This window comes from Equus asinus, chromosome 4 (assembly GCF_041296235.1).
Source record: "Equus asinus isolate D_3611 breed Donkey chromosome 4, EquAss-T2T_v2, whole genome shotgun sequence".
Lineage (NCBI taxonomy): Eukaryota > Metazoa > Chordata > Mammalia > Perissodactyla > Equidae > Equus > Equus asinus.
The window spans coordinates 88,829,748-88,850,863 of record NC_091793.1 but is presented as its reverse complement, the minus strand read 5'-3'; the positions used below and the strand labels follow the sequence as shown (position 1 = coordinate 88,850,863).

Sequence of the window (21,116 nt, the reverse complement as noted above, 5' to 3'; positions counted from 1 at the left end):
AATTAACTATGCAAACAATAATATATGATCTCCTTAATCTGAACACTTCCCCTTTATATTTAGAGAATGTTTAAGAGAGCTGCAAGTATTTATGGTCGGGAAAAGACAAATATCACTTTGTGGCTAGTAGAGATGTATTTGGATTATTACTCTTAATTTTGTTCGTCTTCTACTTCCATTACACTGAAGCAAGTTTGATCTTTCATCTTTCATGTGCCCTACAATAAGAGGGTGTTCTTAAAGAAGTCACTCAGACCTTCCAAACACTGCAGTTATTGGGTAATTTCTCGTATCTCAATTTCCCTTCAAAATGCCAAAGTGACTTTTAGTTAAGTACACCAATTCTTGTTTCTCCCTGAATTAATCCTACAATTGAAACTGAAAGACAAAAATACATGAGAATTCCTGACTGAATAACTGTAGTTTATTACATACCGATATACGTCATTCCCTTCACTTTGTCTCGCTATATGCCCTAGAATGACTCTGCTCAGTTATTTTAATGATATATATATCATATCCTAAAATCTCTGCTTTTTTGACCTTCTCATCTATATACACCATCGATGCCCAATCATAGAACAAGAAGTTGCCTTAAACCACTTCTTATTTATTTAAACACTCAACTAAATAAAAATCTCTGCTCACCACCACGATATTTAGCATATGATTTTTTTGTCTCCTGTTTAGCAAAATTATGGAAAGTATTCAAGAGAACATCCAACATCAATATCCTTGTTTATGCTTTCCTTAATTAGCATAGGATTATTTTCTAACATAATTCAACAATTAATTAAGCAATAGACTCTATCCCAAAAATTGTTATGTAGAGATATAAAAATGAAAGAAGATAATTAAATGCATGAGGGCATAGACTGCATCAGTTTAGCACGGAAAATGGATGTTGAATGTCATTACAGAACTTCTTCCAGATAAGAGAGAGTAGAAAAATCAAGACTTTCTATCTGAAAACAATGATAAAGCTGAACAAAATATAAAAAATATCTATTTTAGGCATTGAATCACAATCACAAGCAGCACAGGACTATGGTCACTGAGAGTAAGGGAAGCAAATGATAAAAGTGGAAGCCTTTTAATTGCAATGGCTTTCTGGATAGAGCCAATTGCAAAGTGCAGCGCTGGGTGGGAATGACTTAACAGAGACCATCCTTCAGGTTGAGAAGGCATCATTTAGAGCTTGAAGAGACTGCGTGTGTGTAATTTTCAAGATCCCATGCTGAAGCAGAGGAAGCCATGCAGAGAAAGCTCCAAAGATCCATATAGTTGTCCCTTTGAGTCATTGGCTGAAGAAGAATCTTTGCATACATAGAATGAACTCTACAAGGCTAAGCAAAGAAAAACTTTTTTGAGGAAATACAGTTATGTGGAAGCTGTAAGCCAAACAATTCTCAGAGCTCAAAAAGGCCAAGAAACATTCAATTTCTTACCAGCCAGAATAAAGAGGTCTTGTTGAATGATGGTCTGTTGAATAGACACCTGAGAAAGACTACACATAGGAGTGGGGCAAACTATTCTTGGGGTAAGGGTTAATCTAGAAGTAAACAAGTAAACAGAAAATTGATAAAGATATAGAATATATAAATAATCCTCTCAACTAACTTGATATAATTTGCATTATGGAATATTACACCCATCAATTTCAGAACAGAAATTCTTTTCTAGTGAACCTGAAATATTCACTAAAATAGACTATTTGTTGGATTATAGAAATGTCTCCATAAGTTTATAAATATTCTCTAACTACAAAGCAAATAGAAATTACAGAAAAATATGTGGAGAATATCAAAATGTTTAGAAATTAAACTTCTAAATAACACATGGAACAATGAAGAATCACAGACAAATCAGAAAATATATTGATCTGAATGAAAATTAAGATACAATATATCAAAATTTGTGGCTTACAGCTAAAGCAGTGCTTATAGGACAATTAATAGCTTCAAATCCTTTGTTGAGAAAAAATAAACTATAAAATCAATTATCTAAGCTTCCACTTAAGAATATAGTAAAATAAGAGCAAAGTAAGCCCAATTAAGTTGAAAGAAGGAAATAACAAATAGCAGAAAATCACTGGAATAGAAACTGGAGAAACAATAGAGAAAATCAAATAAAGCCAAAGGCTGATTGAAAATGCATTAGTAAAACTGATAAACCTCTAGCTAACACAAGAAAGAAAAAAAGAAAGTAGAAGAAGAAAGATTAAAATCTCCAGTATCAGAAGAGAAAAGGGTCACATCCCTGCAGTTCTTACAGATATGTAAAAGACCTTAAGGGATTATTGTGAAACAAATTTAGGTCGATATGTTTAATAACTTTGAAGAAATGGATAGATTTGTTTTCCTTTCTTTTCTTTGTGAGGAAGATTGGCCTGAGCTAACATCTGTTGCCAATCTTCCTCTTTGTGCTTGAAGAAGATTGTTGCTGAGCTAACATCTGTGCCAATCTTCCTCTATTACACGTGGGATCCTCCACAACATGGCTTGACAAGTGGTGCTAGGTCCATGCCCAGGATCTAAACCAACAAACCCTGGGCCACTGAAGTGGAGTACATGAACTTAACCACTACACCACTGGGCTGACCCCTGAACAGATTCTTTTAAGACCCAAATTACAAAAACAGACACAAAAAGCACCTGAAGTCATGAATAGCCCTATAGCATATAAAGATATTGAACATGTAATTGAAATGTTATGAGAAAAGAAAACTCCAGACTCAAATAGCTTCACTGGTATAATCAATCAAATTTTTAAAGAAGATATAATAATGATCTTACACACGCTCTTTTAGAAAATGAATAGCCAAAGGATTCTGAGAAAAAAGAACAAAGCTGGAGGTATCACACTCCCTGATTTCAAATTATACTACAAAGCCATAGTAACCAAAAAAGCATGGTACTGGCACAAAAACAGACACACGGATCAATGGAACAGAATTGAGAGCCCAGAAGTAAACCCACACGTGTATGGACAGCTAATATTCGACAAGGGAGCCAAGAGCATACGATGGAGAAAGGAGAGTCTCTTCAATAAATGGTGCTGGGAAAACTGGACAGCCACATGCAAAAGAATGAAAGTAGACCATTCCCTTACACCATGCACAAAAATCAACTCAAAATGGATTAAAGACTTGAATGTAAGACCCGAAACCATGAGACTTCTAGAAGAAAACATAGGCAGTATGCTCTATGACATTGGTCTGAGCAGCATATTTTCAAGTCCCATGTCTGACCGGGCAAGGGAAACAAAAGAAAAAATGAACAAATAGGACTATATCAAACTAAAAAGTTTCTGCACAGCAAAGGAAACCATCAACAAAACGAAAAGACAACCTAACAATTGGGAGAAGATATTTGCAAACCACATATCAGATAAGGGGTTAATATCCAAAATATACAAAGAACTCATACAGCTCAACAACAAAAAAAAACAACAATCCAATTAGAAAATGGGCAAAAGATCTGAACAGAGATTTCTCCAAAGAAGAAATACAGATGGCCAACAGTCATATGAAAAGATGCTCAACATCATTACCTATCAGGGAAATGCAAATCAAAACTACAGTGAAGTATCACCTCACTCCGGTCAGAATGGCTATAATTAACAAGACAGGAAACAACAAATGTTGGAGAGGGTGTGGAGAGAAGGGAACCCTTGTTCACTGCTGGTGGCAGTGCAAACTGGTGCAGCCACTATGGAAAGCAGTTTGGAGTATCCTCAGAAAAGTAAGGATAGATCTACCATATGATCCAGCTATTCCACTGCTTATCCAAAGAACTTGAAAACACAAAGGCATAAAGATACTTGCACCCCTATGTTCACTGCAGCATTATACACAATAGTCAAGACTTGGAAGCAACCTAGGTGCCCATCAAGGGACGAATGGATAAAGAAGATGTGGTATTTGTACACGATGGACTACTACTCAGCCATAAGAAATGATGAAATCCAGCCATTTGTGACAACATGGTTGGACCTTGAGGGTATTATGCTGAGTGAAATAAGTCAGAGGGAGAAAGTCAAATACCATATGATCTCACTCATAAGTAGAAGATAAAAACGACAAAAAAACACACACACATAGCATTGGAGATTGGACTGGTAGTTACCATCGGGGAAGGGTGGAAGGGGGAGGGCAAAAGGGGTGATTAGGATCACATGTGAGGGGATGCACTATAATTAGTGTTCGGGTGGTGAACATGATGTAATGTATACAGAATTTGAAATATGATGTACATCCGAAAAAAATAAAAATTGAAAAAAAAAGAAAAGAAAATAGAACAAGAGGAATAATACATAACTAATTTTATGAATTCAGTATTATGCTAATAAGGCCAGCATTGCCAAAACAAAAACATTACAAGAAATTGAAATTACAAACCAATATCCCTTAGTAATATAAACACAAAAATCATGAACAAAATATTAGTAAATTAAATTCAACATTCTATGTATATACATATTTATATATAAATGAATATATATATACATTTCTATTAAACATTCAAAGAAGAAATAATGCCTATCCCCCCAAATTCTTCCAGAAAATCGAAACAGAGGGACCATTTTCTAAGTCATTTTATGAGGACAGCATAAGCCTAATTTAAAAAGCAGATAAAGACATTACAAGAAAATTACAGACAAATATCTCTTTTATATATTGATGTAATAATCCTCAACCAAATATTAGCAAATTGAATACAACCATGTGTAAAAGAACTTACACAAAAACTGAGCGGAATTTTTTCAAAATATGCAAGGAGATTTCAATCTGAAAATCAATCGGTGTAATCCACTGCACCAACAGTTTAAAGAAGAAAAATTATATGATTATATAAATTGATACAGAACAGGCATTTGACAAAATCCAACACCTCTTCATGGTAAAACCCTCAATAAACTAGGAATAAAGAACTTTCCCAACTTGATAAAGAGCAGCTACAGAAAATCTAGAGCTAACATCTACATAATGGTGAGAGACTGGACGCTTTCTCCCTAAGACAAGTATGCAGGCAAGGATACTCTTTCTCATCACTTCTATTCAACACCACATTAAAGTCCTAACTAATACAACAAGACAATAAAAGGTATACTCATTAGAGGGAAGAAAGAAAAAAGGCCTTATTCACAAATGACATAATTGTACATCTGGTAGACCCCAAAGAACCTAAAAAAATAAAAACAAATAATAATAATAATAGTCTCTTGAAACAATAAATGAGTAGAGCAAGGACGCAGGACATAAGATCAGAAGACAATAATCAATGTTTTCTTATATACCAGCAATGAATAATTGAAATTTGAAACTAAAAAAAAATACAATTTACCAGAACAAAAATAAAAATGAAATCATTAGCAATACGTCTAATAAAATATACAAGATCTATATGTGGAAAGTTACAAAGCACTAGTGAAAAATGGTAGAAAATAAATACTTATGTGTACATCCTAATATAAATAAATAAATAAATAACTTGAGGAAAAGATAAATCTCCTATACAAAAGAGCCCAAATAATGTGTAGTTACTCCACCCTGAAGGCGGTGGAGCATAACTTCCTATTCCTTAAGAGCAGACCATGTATAGTGACTTCTTTTCAAAAAGCACAATATGGTAGAAAAAATAGCAGAAAGGTAGCAAAAAGGTAGGAAAAAAATAGTAAATTTCCAGTGGAGAATCTTGACAAGCACTACCTTAGCTGGGTGAGCAAGCTCCATGTGAACAATGACAACGCAAGTGGACAGTATTTACCTTTGATATTATGTGATGAAAATGGCACTTTACCTCTGTGGTCTTCCACTCAAACATCCGTAACTCCATCTAACATGAGAAAAATATAAGACAAATGCCAACTGAGGAACATTCTCCAAAATACCTGACCAATACTCCTCAAGCTTCAAGGTCATCCAAATAAGGAAAGTTTGAGAAACTGTCACAGCCAAGAGGATTTAAGGGAATATGAGGATTCAGTGTAATGGGGTATCCTAGACTGAATCTTGGAACAGAAAAAGGTCATTAGTTAATAAGAATGAAATCTGAATAAAACATAGACCTTAGTCAATAATAATGTGTCACTATTGGTTCCTTAATAGTGACAAATGCTCTACAGAAACATAAGATGTTAACAATAGGGAAACTCAGTATGAGGTACGTGAGAAATCTCTGCACTATCTATCTTCACAGATTTTCTGTAAAAAATTTATTCTAAAATAACAAGTTAATTTTAACAATCAAGCAATGGAATTTAACACATGAGCATAATAAAACAGAAAAAATGACCATCTCAATATATGGAAAACATTTAACAAAATTTGACACTCATTTATAAGATAAACACTCAGGAATATAGAAACTTTTAATTAAGCTCTTCAGAAAACAGAGCTTACCTTATACCTAATAGTAAAATTCTGAATGCTTTTTCCCTAAGATCAGCACTTCTGCTAACGTTGCACTGTAGTTTCTAGCCTTTGCAGTAAGGCAAGACAAAGAAATAAAACTCAATCCGACTGGAAAATAATAAGCAAAACTGACTTCACTCATGTAGGACATAACTGTTTGCAGAGAAAATTCTAAGGAATACACAAAACAGGTATTAGAACTAATAATTGATATAAGAAAGGTGGTAATACATAGTAGGTATTAAAAAATCAATAAAATTCCTACATACTAGTAAACAATTGAACATTGAGATAAAATGCCAGTAAAATAGCATCCAAAACCAAAAATAGTTAAGGATAAATTAAACAAAATATGTGAATTATACAGTGAATACTATGAAACACTGCTGGGGAAAATTAAATAATTGAGAGATATTCTATGCCAGTGGACTGGAAAGATTCAATACTATTAAGACGTTAATTTGCTCCAAATTGATCAGTAGATACAACCTAATTCCAATTAAAATCTCAGTAGACTTTTTTCCAGAAGAGGTTTACACACTTAAATCATAATATATAGGGACAAGCAATTTATACAGAATAGTCAAAACTATTTTACAAAAGAAGCTTACAATGGGAGTGCTTATATACCTAATATCAAGATGAATCATAAAACTACGGTAATTAATAAACTGTGTCATTGGCGTAATACAGACTATATCAATGGGGCCCAATAGGGTGGCCAGAAATAGACTCAAATATGTGTTATCAGTTGTGATAAGGTTGTGACAAAGAGGCCAAGTAATTCTATTTGGAAAGGATAATCTTTACACAAACGGTGCTGGACCAACTAAAATCCATAGGGAGGAGAAGAAACTATAACACCTACCTCACATCATAGACAAAAAATAACTAATAATGGATTATAGACTCAGAATAGAAAACATTTGTTTACAAGACTAGTGTGTGGATATTCACAGCAGTGTTACTCATAATAGCCCCAAGATAAAACAATACAAGTGTCTATCAACTAGTAAATGGATAAACGAAATGTGACATATCCATACAACGGAATAATAGCAGTGAAAAGGAATTAGTCACTGCAATATCTGATAACATGGATGAACCTCAAAAACAACATGTCAGGGCCTGGCCCTGTGGCCAAGTGGTTAAGTTCACACGTTTCACTTTGGCGGTCTGGGGTTTGCCGATTCAGATCCTGGATGCAGACCTACCCACCGCTCATCAAGCTATGGTGTGGCAGCATCCCGCACAGAACTAGAAGAACCTGCAACTGGGCTATACAACTATGTATTGGGACTTTTGGGAGAAAAAACAAAATGAGGAAGATTGCCAACAGATGTTTGCCCAGGGCCAATCCTCCTCACCAAAAAAGCGTACCTTAAAAGAAAAACATTTTTAAAAAAGCAAATATGTCATGAAAGAAGCCAGACATAAAAGACCACATGTTGAAGGATTTAATTTGTATAAAATTTCCAGAAAAGGCAAATCAGTACAGACAAAGCCAGCAGTTGGGAGTTGAAAGAAGAAAACTTTGCTGTGGTGGAAATGTTCTAAAAGTCTATTGGGATGACAATTTTACAGCCCTATAAATTTACTAAAATTCTTTGAAATATATACCTACAATGGTCAAATTTTATGGTATTTAATTCACACCACTATAAAATTGTTTAGAAAATAAAAATGACCATAAGACCCAGTGATCATGCTCTTTGGTGTTTACCCAAATGAAGTGAAAACTTAACATCCACATAAAAACCTGCACAGGAGTGTTTATAGCAGCTTTATTCATAATTGCCAAAATCTGGAAGCGACTAAGGTGTCCTTCAGTAGGTGAATGGATACATAAACCATGGTATAGCCAGATAATGGAATATCATTCAATGCTAAAAACAAGTGAGCTATTGAGCCAGGAAAAGACATGGAGGCAATTTAAGTGCACATTACTGAGTGAAAGAAGCCAACTAGAAAGGGCACAGATTGTACGATACCAACTACATGATGTTATGGAAAAGGCAAAACTATGGACCAAGTACAAATATCAGTATTTTCCAGGGGTTAGGAGGTGTGGAAGGATGAACAGGCAGAGCTCAGAGGATTTTCAGAGCAGCAAAGCTACTCCATCTGATAATATAATGGTTGATATATGTCATTATACATTTGTTAAAACCCATAGAATGTGCTAAGATTAAACTTTAAAGTTAACTCTGGACTTTAGGTGATAATGATGTGTCACTGATTGATTGATTAGTTCATTGGTTGTAACAAATGCACCTTTTTTTTCTGTCTGGATTTTGATAGTAGGGAAAGCTGTGTATATGTGGAGGCAGGGGCTATGTGGGAAATCTCTGTACTTTCCACTCAATTTTGCTGTGAACCTAAAACTGCTCTAAAAAATAAAGTCGAAAAAATTAATAAACTCAAAAACTGAAAAAAATTAAATAAAAATGAATTATGGATCTAAAATAAAATCCAAAACTATAAAATTTCTGGGAGAAAACAGAAGAAAGACTATGAGCCATTGGAGTAGGCCAAGATTTCCTAAATAGGACATAAAATAACACATAAAAGGAAAAAAGGATACACTGGACACCATCAGTTTAAAATTTACTCTTCAAAATACTATTTAAAATTTTAAAATGAGAGAGTCTGTCACATACTAGGAATAAACATTATATATATAAAATATATGACAATAATAATATAGAAAATAATACTAGATCCCAAAGAACACTGGGAAAGTATTTTAATATAAAATTCACAAAAGTCAATATATAAAAGTTCAACTAATCTATGACACAATGCTCCATACATTTATGTAACAGCAAAAAAAATACAAATTTATAGCATAATGTGAGAATACTATATATCCTTCAGAATGGCTAAAGTTAAAATGATTGACAATTTTCTGACGCTTTACAGAAAACGTTTTTTGACTCCTGCTTTCAAATATTCCTGATTCACTTGTCTCTTTTGTGTTTTCTATTTCTAAAATATTTTATATTTAAAATATTATATTTCTAACATATTTTTGTCTTTTTCTATTTTTATCACCATTAGTTGGCTTATAATATGTCTGAATTCATGTATAGTTTGAACTTTAAAAAAATTTTTAAAGAGATCATATTATTTATACTTCCCCTACGTGTATGTGGAATTGCAAATTATGTGTTGTAACTTTTCTCCAGTTTCCTTCCGTTATTCCTTTTACGAGATGTGCCATTTATTTGCCTTCGTTTCTTTTGTTCTCTTTCTCCTCTTCTTTTCCCCTTTCCAATCACTATACTTACTTTTCTGTGGTTATTACTCATATTTGAATTTGGAGGAGGAGGTGGTGTGCCAGGTAAAAGAGGCTAATTTATCATATGGTAAAAATGCCCAAATTACACAACAAAAGTTGTTAATGTTATGATATCTAACAATTGCACCTCAGCTAGAGGTCAGTTTTATATTGTTACCCTCCTCACTCTAGGATCAAGGTAGATGGAACAGCTACTATCTAGAATATTATCTGGCATTATGGCAGAGAAAAAGAAAACTCCACAAGCAGTCTCTTGTGGCAATTTAACTATCTTTCATGAGTGACATTCATAACTCATGGACCAGAACAGGTCACTTGGCTCCAAATTACTATAAAGAGTTAAGAAATACAGTTCTATCCTGTGCCAGCAATATTTGGACAGCAACGTTAATGACTAGTACAGGTGAGGTTTGGATGGGGGTCAGCTAAGTTATGGAGTCTCCAATTTCAAGGTAGGTTTGTTTTTTCTTATTACTCACTCACAAAGTCTATTGCTTCTTTCACATTAGGAGTGTTTTTCCCTTCCATTTTTGGCCCTAAACGTGGATAGGATGTATAGAAACGCTGTTTACATCACTGGTTCTAATGATCACACGCACAGGCCTCTCCACCATCTTCCAGGTCTCCCAGGACCCTTATTCTTCCCAGGAATGGCTCACAAACCCTAGAAATGGCACATTAGAATGATTTCTCCCTCAACAACTTCTGTGTTTATGGCCTGTGTTGTCAACCTGAATCTCAACAGAGATGCTGGTCAAGTCCCTGCTTCTCATGACTAAAGAAAAAGTCATTGGGATAGACCTGCACTGCACCATTGCCATTTTGAGAGCTCAATTTTCTGATAAAGTGTCAGGAGATATGCAGGCACCCTAACATTCACTGCCATTTTGCTCCCTATTTCATTATATCTGGCAGGAATAAAACCAAGTTTTATTTTGGTTCTTGGGTTTTTTTAATTTAATTTTTTGTTTTTATTTTATGCTATATCGAGAAAAAAAGGAAAGGTTAAAGAAAGTGAGAAAAAAGAATAAAACACTTTTATTCTCCTATATTTCAAGGAAAGTTTCTATGATCAGTTCCCTAATTCTTTAATGGAACTATTTCTAACTGTTCACAGACTTGGAACAACAGAGGATTTTGCTGTTCTTTTTCCAACTTGTCCCTCTCAGCCCCTGGGAGCTGCATGAGTACTTTCTTCAAAATATTGATGCCCTATCCTTTTCCTCCTTTCCCACTACAGCTCTTTATTTTTCTTGCCTCTGCTCTTAAACTTTGCTTCTCTCTTCAATCGTTCACCATCCAATTCATTCCAAGTACTACTAACAAATGAATTTCCCCCAATCAGTGTTCCCTAAGATGAATACTATTCATTGCCTACACAGTTAGTCTTCACGATTTTCTCTCAGCATACCTGACGAGAATTTAGCACTTTAGCTATTTGAACTTAGGCTATATGAATTTCGTTAAAGCTTATGCTATATGATATAAATGCAGGTTGAGACTAAATAATGGAGAAGCTTAAATACTTGTCTAAGAAATTTAGCCTTCAGAGGCTATCATATACACACAAGCAGAATATTCTCTAATGACTGCAGTCAGAAGCCAATCCCTCCTGTTAACTCTAACAGCATTTTCTCATTTATTTACAGTATGTTGAAATGGATTTTAACATGTATTTTATGTCTCCTTAATGTCAAACACAATCTCTTTATATCAGTATCTTACCTGAATCTGATTCAGATATCTTAATTAATCAATTAAAGGATAGAGGGCAAAATATATCATTGATGTATTATACTCATAAGTGTTTAAAATTGTAGTAGATAAGATAGATAATTTGCTCTGTATAAATAATATGATTTGTTTGATGCTTTATTATCTCATTTACAAGGTATCTTAGAAAATACTTATAATTTCTCTCATAATTATCAATGAAGTGAGATCAAATTTGCTACTCATCCTTCCTTTTCCCCCTCGATTTTCTTTCTGAATCAAACTCTACATTCTATCCCTCATGACAAGAAAAATTTCTGCAAAGCTTTTCAATTTTCCGAAAAATGTCTAGCATACAGCCCTAGGATATTGTAGCTGCAAAACACGAGTTTCTTAGCACTAAAACCTAATTTTATTGCCTACAGGTACTGTTATCATTTTGTTCTTTTAAATGATTGTATTTCGCATATACAGTAAAAATACGATTTGGGCAGCAACGCGCACATTTTTTAACTACATTTGATTCAGTGTAGAACCACCTAATATATCTTTTTAACAATTTAAACTAAAACAATTATCAATACATAAAACTTTTTAGTCTGTTTTTATAGTTAAAATAAGATGCATTTCTCATGCATTTCTTATTCTCATATAATTATTTTTTCCCCATTCCTGTTTTTGTGAAGGATCATTACAAATTCCTGGAGTTAAGAGGTTTTTCAACTGTCAAGCCGTTTTATAATTTATGACTTTTAAAATTTATGCTGCCATACTTTTTCCATCATTAATAGTGGATTTTGTTATGAATAAACAGAATACTAGACTCGTTTTTCTTTCTTGTACTTAAATGGGTCGTGTCTTTAGGATTTCTAGTCTTAGAAATACATCAGTTTACATTAAGATGACTCAGCATTCCCAGTAAACCATCCATAGCCTGACATCTGATACTCTGATTTCCTGAAATTAATACTTTATTCGCCCACGAAAAAAAAATGCAAGTATATTAATAAGAATGGTAACATTTCATACATTCAACATTCAGCAAGTTGTCTATTACGTCAGACTTTGTTGAGAATAGCTCGTACCTGGTTCATGAAAAGTAGCAGAAGTTGTGAAGAAACTGGGTAGCCAAAACAATCCTTCCAAACATTTCCCAAGTCATGGCACACATGGAAGTCAATAAAGTCTGTTCAGTTCACTGAGACCACCGGTTACTTGTCTAACTGGATGTTTGGATTCAAAGCTGGTGGTGCCCAGCCAGGGCTCCAGCTACCCAAATCCCTCTCAGCTGCCTCCAGGGCTGAGTGAGTCAGAAACATGGCACAGCTGCTGCCCATTCACAGCATGCTAGGGAAAAGCTCCCTCTCAGGGAAGCTGAGAGCAAGAATGCATCAAAAGGAAGGAACTGGGCGCCGAGAGGCGAGAGGCAAAAGGCACAGACAACTGTTCCTGACAGTTTTGACTCGGCTGTGACCGGTCACCTACATCCAGCTACTGAGTCCATAATTCCTTATCTAAATCCCTTGGTGCAAGATGTCTCTTGGAAAACAATTTTTCCCATCTCAAAAAGGTAATTTGGTGTATATATAGCATGTATTACTTAATTCTCCAGTGCCGCCTGGAGAAATATCTTGTAAGAATAATCATGTAAAGTAACATAATTAAAGACTATGAGTAATCTCCTATCCAGGTCAGATTTTGATGCCAAATAAGTTTATGTCAAATTGGCTTCACATGGGGTCAACTTGCCACCAAATAAGTTCCAAAAAGTCGTCTGATTTTTAGAACTATTTTGATTTCAAAATTATGGGAAAAGCTTTGTGAACCAGTATAATATTAGATAGTCTACATTTATTATTATTTGTCCTTACTAATATATTCTGTTATCATCCAAGGTAAGTTTTAAGTACTAATAATTAAAAGGTATAAATAGGGGGCTGGCCCTGTGACTGAGTGGTTAAGTTTGTACACTGTGCTTTGGTGGCCTAGGTTTGCCAGTTTGGATCCTGGGCATAGACCTACACACTGCTCCATCAAGCCATGCTTTGGTGGCATCCCATATAGAAGAACTAGAATGACTGACAACTAGGATATACAACTATGTCCTGAGGCTCTGGAGGGGTAGGGTGGTGAAAGAGGAAGATTGGCAACAGATGTTAGCTCAGGGCCACTCTTCCTAACCAAAAAAAAAAAAAAAAAAGCATACCTTTTTAAAAAAAAGTATATATAGGACTATGGAAGTGTAATGAACACAAAGGTATGGCACAAGTTAGCCTATTGAAAAAATATGAAACTATTAAAATAATTAGAATTGATTGCATTTTGAAAGTCTCAATATCTTAAATTTATTTATTTTTTCATGTTCTTATTATTTCCTGTACTTCTAAAAGACTACATTTAAAACTTGGGATGCACAGAACGCTGCGTGCATCGTGACTGCTAAGTCATTATTTCTTCATCTCACATGAGTAACACCATCTCATTTAAGAAATGGAATGCATGAACTGATTACTCTGAAAAGAGAGAGTTTCTGCAGCATTCTGTTTTTTAAACAGCACCTTGTAATAGTTGGGCTTATTGCATTGAAACAATCTACTCCAAGGGCACTGTTTGCATCAAAAGGCTTCTCCACATAATGTGAAAGTTTCTTCAATTGTGAGCTGTGCAGTAGTAGTAGTTAGGGCTTTATTACTTAGTTCTAATTTGTATTGATGGCCTAAAAAAAGTAGCATGGTTTGCAGTTCTATGAAAGAAAAGATTATAAATGGAGATTAATTATAATTTTGCTAGCTCAGTACTTGTAAAACTAAAGCAATTTATATTCTTTCTCTTAATGATCTCCATTCCTGATTGCAGTAATGTAATCTAATTGTGATTATGATAGTATCTGAATCATGTGGGCCTCAATGTGATTGAAACTACTCTTTGCATTAAAAAGTAATTTTGGAGTAATGATGAAAAGTTGCTGTGGAAAATTGGCAAGTAATATATTTTACTCTGTATCTTAAGTTTCTGCTTTCATTTTTGATTATATCTCATAGCATGGATAAGTATGATATTATATCAAGGATTTATTACATCAAAGCCTTATCGACAATAAGTATAAGTGTCAGGGATAAGCATGATATTATTGAAATAATAGTGATATGGGTGAGTCAGGGAAATGACGGAAGATTTAAAACACTAGGATAAGGTTTACTGAAACTAGAAACCAAATAAAGAGGGGGAGCCTTCAGTATTGCACAGATATGATAGCCAGCAGAAAGAAATGCTGTGTTTTAGCTGACACAGCACATACTGTTTGGATAGACATTAAGGAAAATAAGGATAGTCAGGTGTTTTGTGAATGTCGAAATATACCTCAGGCTATGAAGAAAAAATAGAGTAGGAAATGTTTTTCTTCTAGATAAAATTTCCTTTGCAATGTTGAAACTCGTTCAGGGAAAAAAAAGTACATCTCACATTTGTGGTCAGCTAAAGAAAATGATTTTTGAAATCATACCCTAGAATGTGAAAAACAAGTGAATGAATACTTAATGTTTGAGAAATATTTACTATAGACACACTTTGATATGTACATATTGTGAAAATAAAGGAATCCAAGAGATGTTGCTCTGGGAAAAGATATTTTGGAAAGAATGCAAAAGCACAAAAGCGTATTTATCTGAATCGTATAAGGCATGATGAATTTGTGGGAGAAAATTACAATTAAAAATGCTTGTGATGCATTTAAGATTCATTTAAATTATGACTAAATGAGAAAGCTGATACAATTTAAAAAAAGAACAGCATAAGCAAAATTGTGTTTAAAATATCTAGAAACAGATATTAAAGAATGAGAATTGAATCGACAATAGGTAATAAAAAGAGAGAAGCTAACTAATGGATAACTATCAAAATGTTTGTGGACAGATTAGCCCTTTTTTGTTGTTATTCTTGTTTTTTTTTTATAATAGGAAATATTTGCTAATCCTTCAAGCAGTTGTGTAGATAACCTAAGAATACCAAGGAGGTGATCTCCCCATAGCAGTGATTCCAAATATATGAAAGCCAGTCTTTCAAACCATCTTCTCAGGGTGACACCACAGGAGGATAAAAAGATAAACCAAAAAAAATTACAAACGCATTTTGTAGTTACTACTGACAGTGAAAAAAATCCTCTTTCTCCATCCCTGGAGTCTGTGAGGATCCATTTGAAAGTGTCTCTTGCAGCATTGATGTAACGCAGAAGAGAAGGGATTGACTATATATAAATGGCTCACTGTTTCTGGTAGGAAGAAGTGCATTAACTCTTTCAGGCCACTAGAGTCCATTTACCAAATTACTTTTCTTTCTCTCTTTCTTTTAGTGCCACAAATTGTACTGAAGAAGTAATGCAACTCCATGAAGTGCATCATTTACTCCCATTCTGTCTTCGATGTTTATGTACAGATAAGTGCCTTGTCTATTGCCCTTTGTAGACTCTCCCTTTAAGGGGAATACACTGTGAAATAGATACTCTCCAGGCTCAGTCAAGAAGAGAATATCTTGAGCCTCTATGGTACATTACAGCCAGTTATAATAGACCAGGGAGGGAAGTGTGCCTCCTGCCATAATGACTGTAACATGATGACCCTGTGAACACATAGATGCATCAAACTGTAGCACTGAAACTTTTGCAGTTTTTCTTTGTCGGGGTTAGTATAGCTGTAAGAATGCCCAAAATAGACAAGATGCTTATTTCTTCCCATCCTGCTGGTGAACTTATTCCCGATATGGAAACAGGATGAGCCTGCTTCACCTCGTTTCTACCTTCTCAAATGAATTGCAAAATATTTGTGCTTCAGGACAGAAAATCTATCTTTGTTTTTTCTGGTGAATCATGAGTCTGTGGTCATGATATTTTTGTCAGCCTCTCTCAGAAGAATATGGAAACGTTTTGTAGCAGAAAAATTGTTAGGTTCTTGGACAAAGACTCTAGACGTATTAAGCTTTTGGTGGTAGAGCGATTGGTTTTGGAAAAGTCTTGGTGCAAGTAGCTCATTTATTTATTCACACACTCAGCAGGTGTGTGTTAAGTAAGTGCCTGCAATCAACAAACACTGAAATGAGCACTGGGGAAACAAGGGTCATCCCACCACACATGAGTACTTTCTCCTATGGCCTACAAGCCATTGGGAAATACATCTCATTCTGTTCAGTGCCTTCATTCAATTGCTCCCTTGATGTAACGGGTGAATTGGAGGACATTAGGCAAACAGAACGGGCATATCTAATTTACTGTTGGGTTTGGGGGAGACTTCCTAGACAAAGGAATTGGGTGTCGTAAAGCCCTGGTGGACACTGGAAAAAGGAGATCTAAAGTCCCATTTCTATCCCTTCAGTGTGTCTACATGGAAGAGGCATTAAAAAAAACTTTTAACACTTGGTGGATAGCTGTACAATCATACATTTTGTTGAGTGAGATTGTTGTGTGTGTTACTGATTCTCAAGAGGACGCAGTGAGATAACAATGTAATTTCTTTTTTTAACACGTTCAAGTCTCCCTTTCCTCTTTTCCTAAACTTCAGGCTGCTTTCTTTTGTCTCCAGCCATTCAGGGACAGCCCATTTGCAATAATATTTCTCCTGCAACATTAGTTATGACTACCGATATGTAGCATATTTTGTGAGAAAATGATAACTAAATTATTAAATTTTCTTTATCTAAGGCAATGATAATCAGCCCAGACTGGACTTTAAGAACACCTGGGAAACTTTTCAAAAAATACTGATGCTCCATCTACACTATTTATACCAGAAAACTAAGAGAGAGAGCTGAGCAAATGACTCGAATGGACTAACGTGTGGAAAGACCATCTGTGCTCTTGAATGAGAGAAATATATTCACATTATAGGTTACAGGACCAAGCCAGTCACTAAGGGCAAACCAAATTCATTAGGTCTATGTAACAACAGAAGTGTGGTAGTGTCAACATCTGTTCTTACCTGTTTGTTTTTATATAGAACCTTAGTTAGTACCATTAGGTCTAATTCTTGGTTCAGAAAATGTCTCAGCATTTCCTTTTATATTTTGACCAGGTTATCTCTTCACAACTATCATAGTAAGTCTTGACTTAGCCCTACGTAATAATCTCTCCAGTCTGGAGATTAACATGTTCAATGTTTGGATTTAGGAGGAAAATTGCTTATTAAAGTCCATAATTCTTAATGTCCATGATGTCTTGAGTTTCAAGGCCAAAGACCATGAAATCATGGAATATATTTGGTCAATCAGAGTAACAATGACTACTATTTATTGAGCTTCCATTCCAATGACTATGCTGGGTGTTTTCCATGTATAACCTCATTTAATCCTCAGATATGTTTGTCTTCATTTTATGCACAAGGAAACTGTATCTCAGAGAAGTTTCACAAATGTGCTGAGGCAACACAGCACATGCAAGCCCATATTCAAACCCAGGATATGTCTGACACTAAAGCTATAATCTTCTCACCCCACCATACTCCCTCCCTCTATAGAAAACACTGAAAGTGTCTTTGGAAAAGTTGTATAGAAATTCCCTGAGAAGCTAGGGCACTTTTCTATGACAAGGGACATATAACTGTAGTTATAGTCACAGAACAACCCAGTTATGTTTGACAACAGCGCATGAAAACAAGACCTCTTAAAGGGAGATTAATGCCATCAAATCCTTTCAACTCAGACCTACACCTGCTTATACAATTGGCCTTTCACATACCAGTCGGTGAAATCCAGCCTTGGGAGAGTGAGACACATGCAGTATTTATATTGTTGTTGAAAGTTTCACGGCCTTCAAACTACACAGGTTGGAATTGAATTTGAAAATCTGTCTCCTGACTTCTTTTGAGGAATCACTAATCTTCCAAAGGATGCTGAGCTGGCTCTGCACAAACGGGTAGGCTAGAGAAAGAGGTTATGCTGTGGCTGCTAGAAGAGGCTATGCTGTTTTCATCTTTACTTAGAACAAAAAAATTACTTGCTATATTGAAGTTATTCGAAATCAATATCAGAAAGAATACTTCCTTAGCCTTAAAACAATAGAGCGAAGCCCTGCCCCTATCATTTTGACTTCTAAGAGTACATACGAAGTAAAGAGAAATGGCTAAATATAGGCTGAATTAAAGTCTCTTGATCTGGTAGACCTAGGTCGGGAGCAAATGGCCGGCTGCGACTGCTCCAGCATTAGTTTTCAACAAACGGGAGGTAAACTGTGGCATCATGCTAAAATTACTGAGGTCTTAAGCCAGTCACTGTTTATTCCAAGTTGAGAAAGAACAATCTATTTCTGCATTATTTTCTATAACATCCAAATTCCTAGAGTTGATCTCCTTTGCTTTAAAACAAATATGAGATATTATTTGATCAAGTTGAGATTGCCTAGTGCTTTATTCTTCTCAAAGCTGTGCAAATACTAGAGTTAACTAATTCCTGAACTGCGTAAGTGATAGGATATTGGAATCTGAAGAACCATGTAATGTTTCCATTTAACATCTTTTTTTGTATCTTGTTTTTATAATAGTCGATGTTGTCTTTTGCCCTAAGAAGAGGGGTAGCTTAAAGTACTTCCCAAAGTGGCAGAGTTGCAGGAAAAAATCCGATTGCCAAAAGCCAGTTTCTTAGCAACAGCACCCTCTCAATGTGTCACAAAGTCTGAAGCCCTTTGGCCCCTCAAAGGAAGTTCCTTAGGTGTCTTTTACACATTGAATGCTTTGTGATAGTTGAGGCCTGCTGGCTGTCAACTCCGTCCCTTAAGGGAACTTGACAGATCTTAAAAAAAATCAATTTTAAGCTCACATGCCCCAGTGGGTGCCAAAGCCACTTCAGAGAGCCTGAAAGATGGCTGAGTCGACAGGATTTGACTTCTAGAGGTAGAAAGGTGACAAACTCTATCATGAGAAAGGGGCAGCTCAGGGCCTCAGAGGCCTAACCTGCTCCCAGGATCTGGGGCCTAGTGTTGTATTGAACCTATTTATCTCTTTCATGGGCCTAAGGTACCACAGGGAAAGAAAAGTTGTTCAAAAAATGCTGGCAGAATTCAGGGGTGTAAATGATGAATTACTTTTCATCAGCTGAAAGGAAACATACTCCGGAACAATACTGAAAGGGAGCAGGAGCGGCTGACCCCCTGCTTCAGAGCAGCCAATATCTTCATTCAAGAAGACAACCATGAAATTACACAGAAAATGGGATTGTCAGGAACAGCCCCTTGAAATCTCAGTATACAGTCATTACTGCATGGGAAAAAGCCTTCATCCACACATCATAACTTGTAACAGACAAGGAGGGGGAAAAAAGAACAGAGGAAAAAAAAGACCTGGGAGTTGCCAGTAGGAATGTAGAAAATATTTGTTGATTCAAACTTTCCCCCATAGCTTTCTCAATACCTTCACTCAGCTTTGATAGTGTATTAACTTTATCCTGATTGTCAATTCCTTTTTTTGAGAAATTTTCAAAGAATTTGTATAAATTTTAAAGAAGTAGCCAGGGGAGAAAGAGCTATCTTTATATTCATAAAGTCTTCACCCTACAAGATAAGAATTAAATGGACCCCTATCATAAGTCCACCAATTTTTGCTTAAATAGTATTCTAAAACTCAGTACTGTAATTCCTTAACTATTATACAGAGCTTTCTTAAATTCTTCATTCAACTGTCAACTTTTGGAAGATCAACTAATTTTCGGGACTATGTTGAAAAAAGATAGAGTCAGAATATGGAATTTTTAGTCTGGTAGCTAGAATATAAAATCTTGGGAATCCAAAAGCACTGAAATAAAAATATTAGAGTTACGTGTTTTGCCTTGTCATTCTGGCTACTTTCTCTGTTGAGTTTAATTAAGTTTGCTCTAGACGAGTTTTTCTTCTTAAAGGATTGTTCATTACGCTATTTTCTTCCTCCGTGTTCCAGTGGTTCAAATGACCGACTCTTAGGAAAATCCAAATTACAGACATTGTCATAGTTCAGTTACAAACAAATGGGAAACTATGACCAGTTTGTTGGATGTCTTCCCCAGGTGATGGTGAGAAGAAATCAGAGCAGGAAGTGTCTATTCAGACCGAGCAGTTTCTTGATAACTTCCTGGAGACTACTGTTTGGAATTTTGGCCTGCTCTTGAGAGCCTTTCATCTATGCTCCTTACCATAAGTCTATGTTAAAAAAAAAGAAAAGAGAAAAGACAAGTTGCTTTGATTGGATGAATAGTACTTATTTTCCCTGCTTATTTATGTGTCTCTTAAATGAAACAATTTAGACCAAAAAACCAATTGAAAAGAAAGAGAATCCCCCAGCAGTGCCCTTCAGACAAGACAGTAACTTCCCTAGAGCAGCATTTCTCACATCGTGTTCTTTGGTATCTTAGAAGGTATAGAAGGTGGACGCATCGTTCAAGAACTATCTTGTGGGTTATTATGTTTTGGAAATGCTGCCCTAGTATAATTGAAGGGCTGAGTAAAATATGCCTGGTAAATTCTTGTTCAGCGTGTAAGATACTAGAAGGCTCTTGGAGATGGGGAAGTGTCTCACACACTGGAAGCCAAGCTTTGCATCCAACTGTAGAGAAGATTGTCCCAGGAATAAATATAGAAGAAGAATGACTACACGATCATGCTTAACCTTATGAGTTAAAATACAACCATGTTTGAATGGTGAGAGTAGTCAAGACTTTTGCAACTACTTCTACTATTTC

The 21,116-nt window shown here is 35.3% G+C and overlaps 1 long non-coding RNA gene across 1 annotated transcript in view; it reads right to left on the bottom strand.

Moving 5' to 3' along the window:
* LOC139045107 (uncharacterized) overlaps positions 1 to 12,796 on the bottom strand; it is a 158,048-nt gene extending 145,252 nt beyond the window's left edge. Inside the window, exons 1-2 of the long non-coding RNA XR_011502798.1 lie at positions 12,515 to 12,796; positions 5,769 to 5,837 (exon numbers count right to left, since the gene is read on the bottom strand). This is a non-coding gene — a long non-coding RNA (uncharacterized lncRNA). The remainder of the gene's footprint in view (positions 1 to 5,768; positions 5,838 to 12,514) is intronic.
* Between the last annotated feature and the right edge of the window lie 8,320 nt (positions 12,797 to 21,116).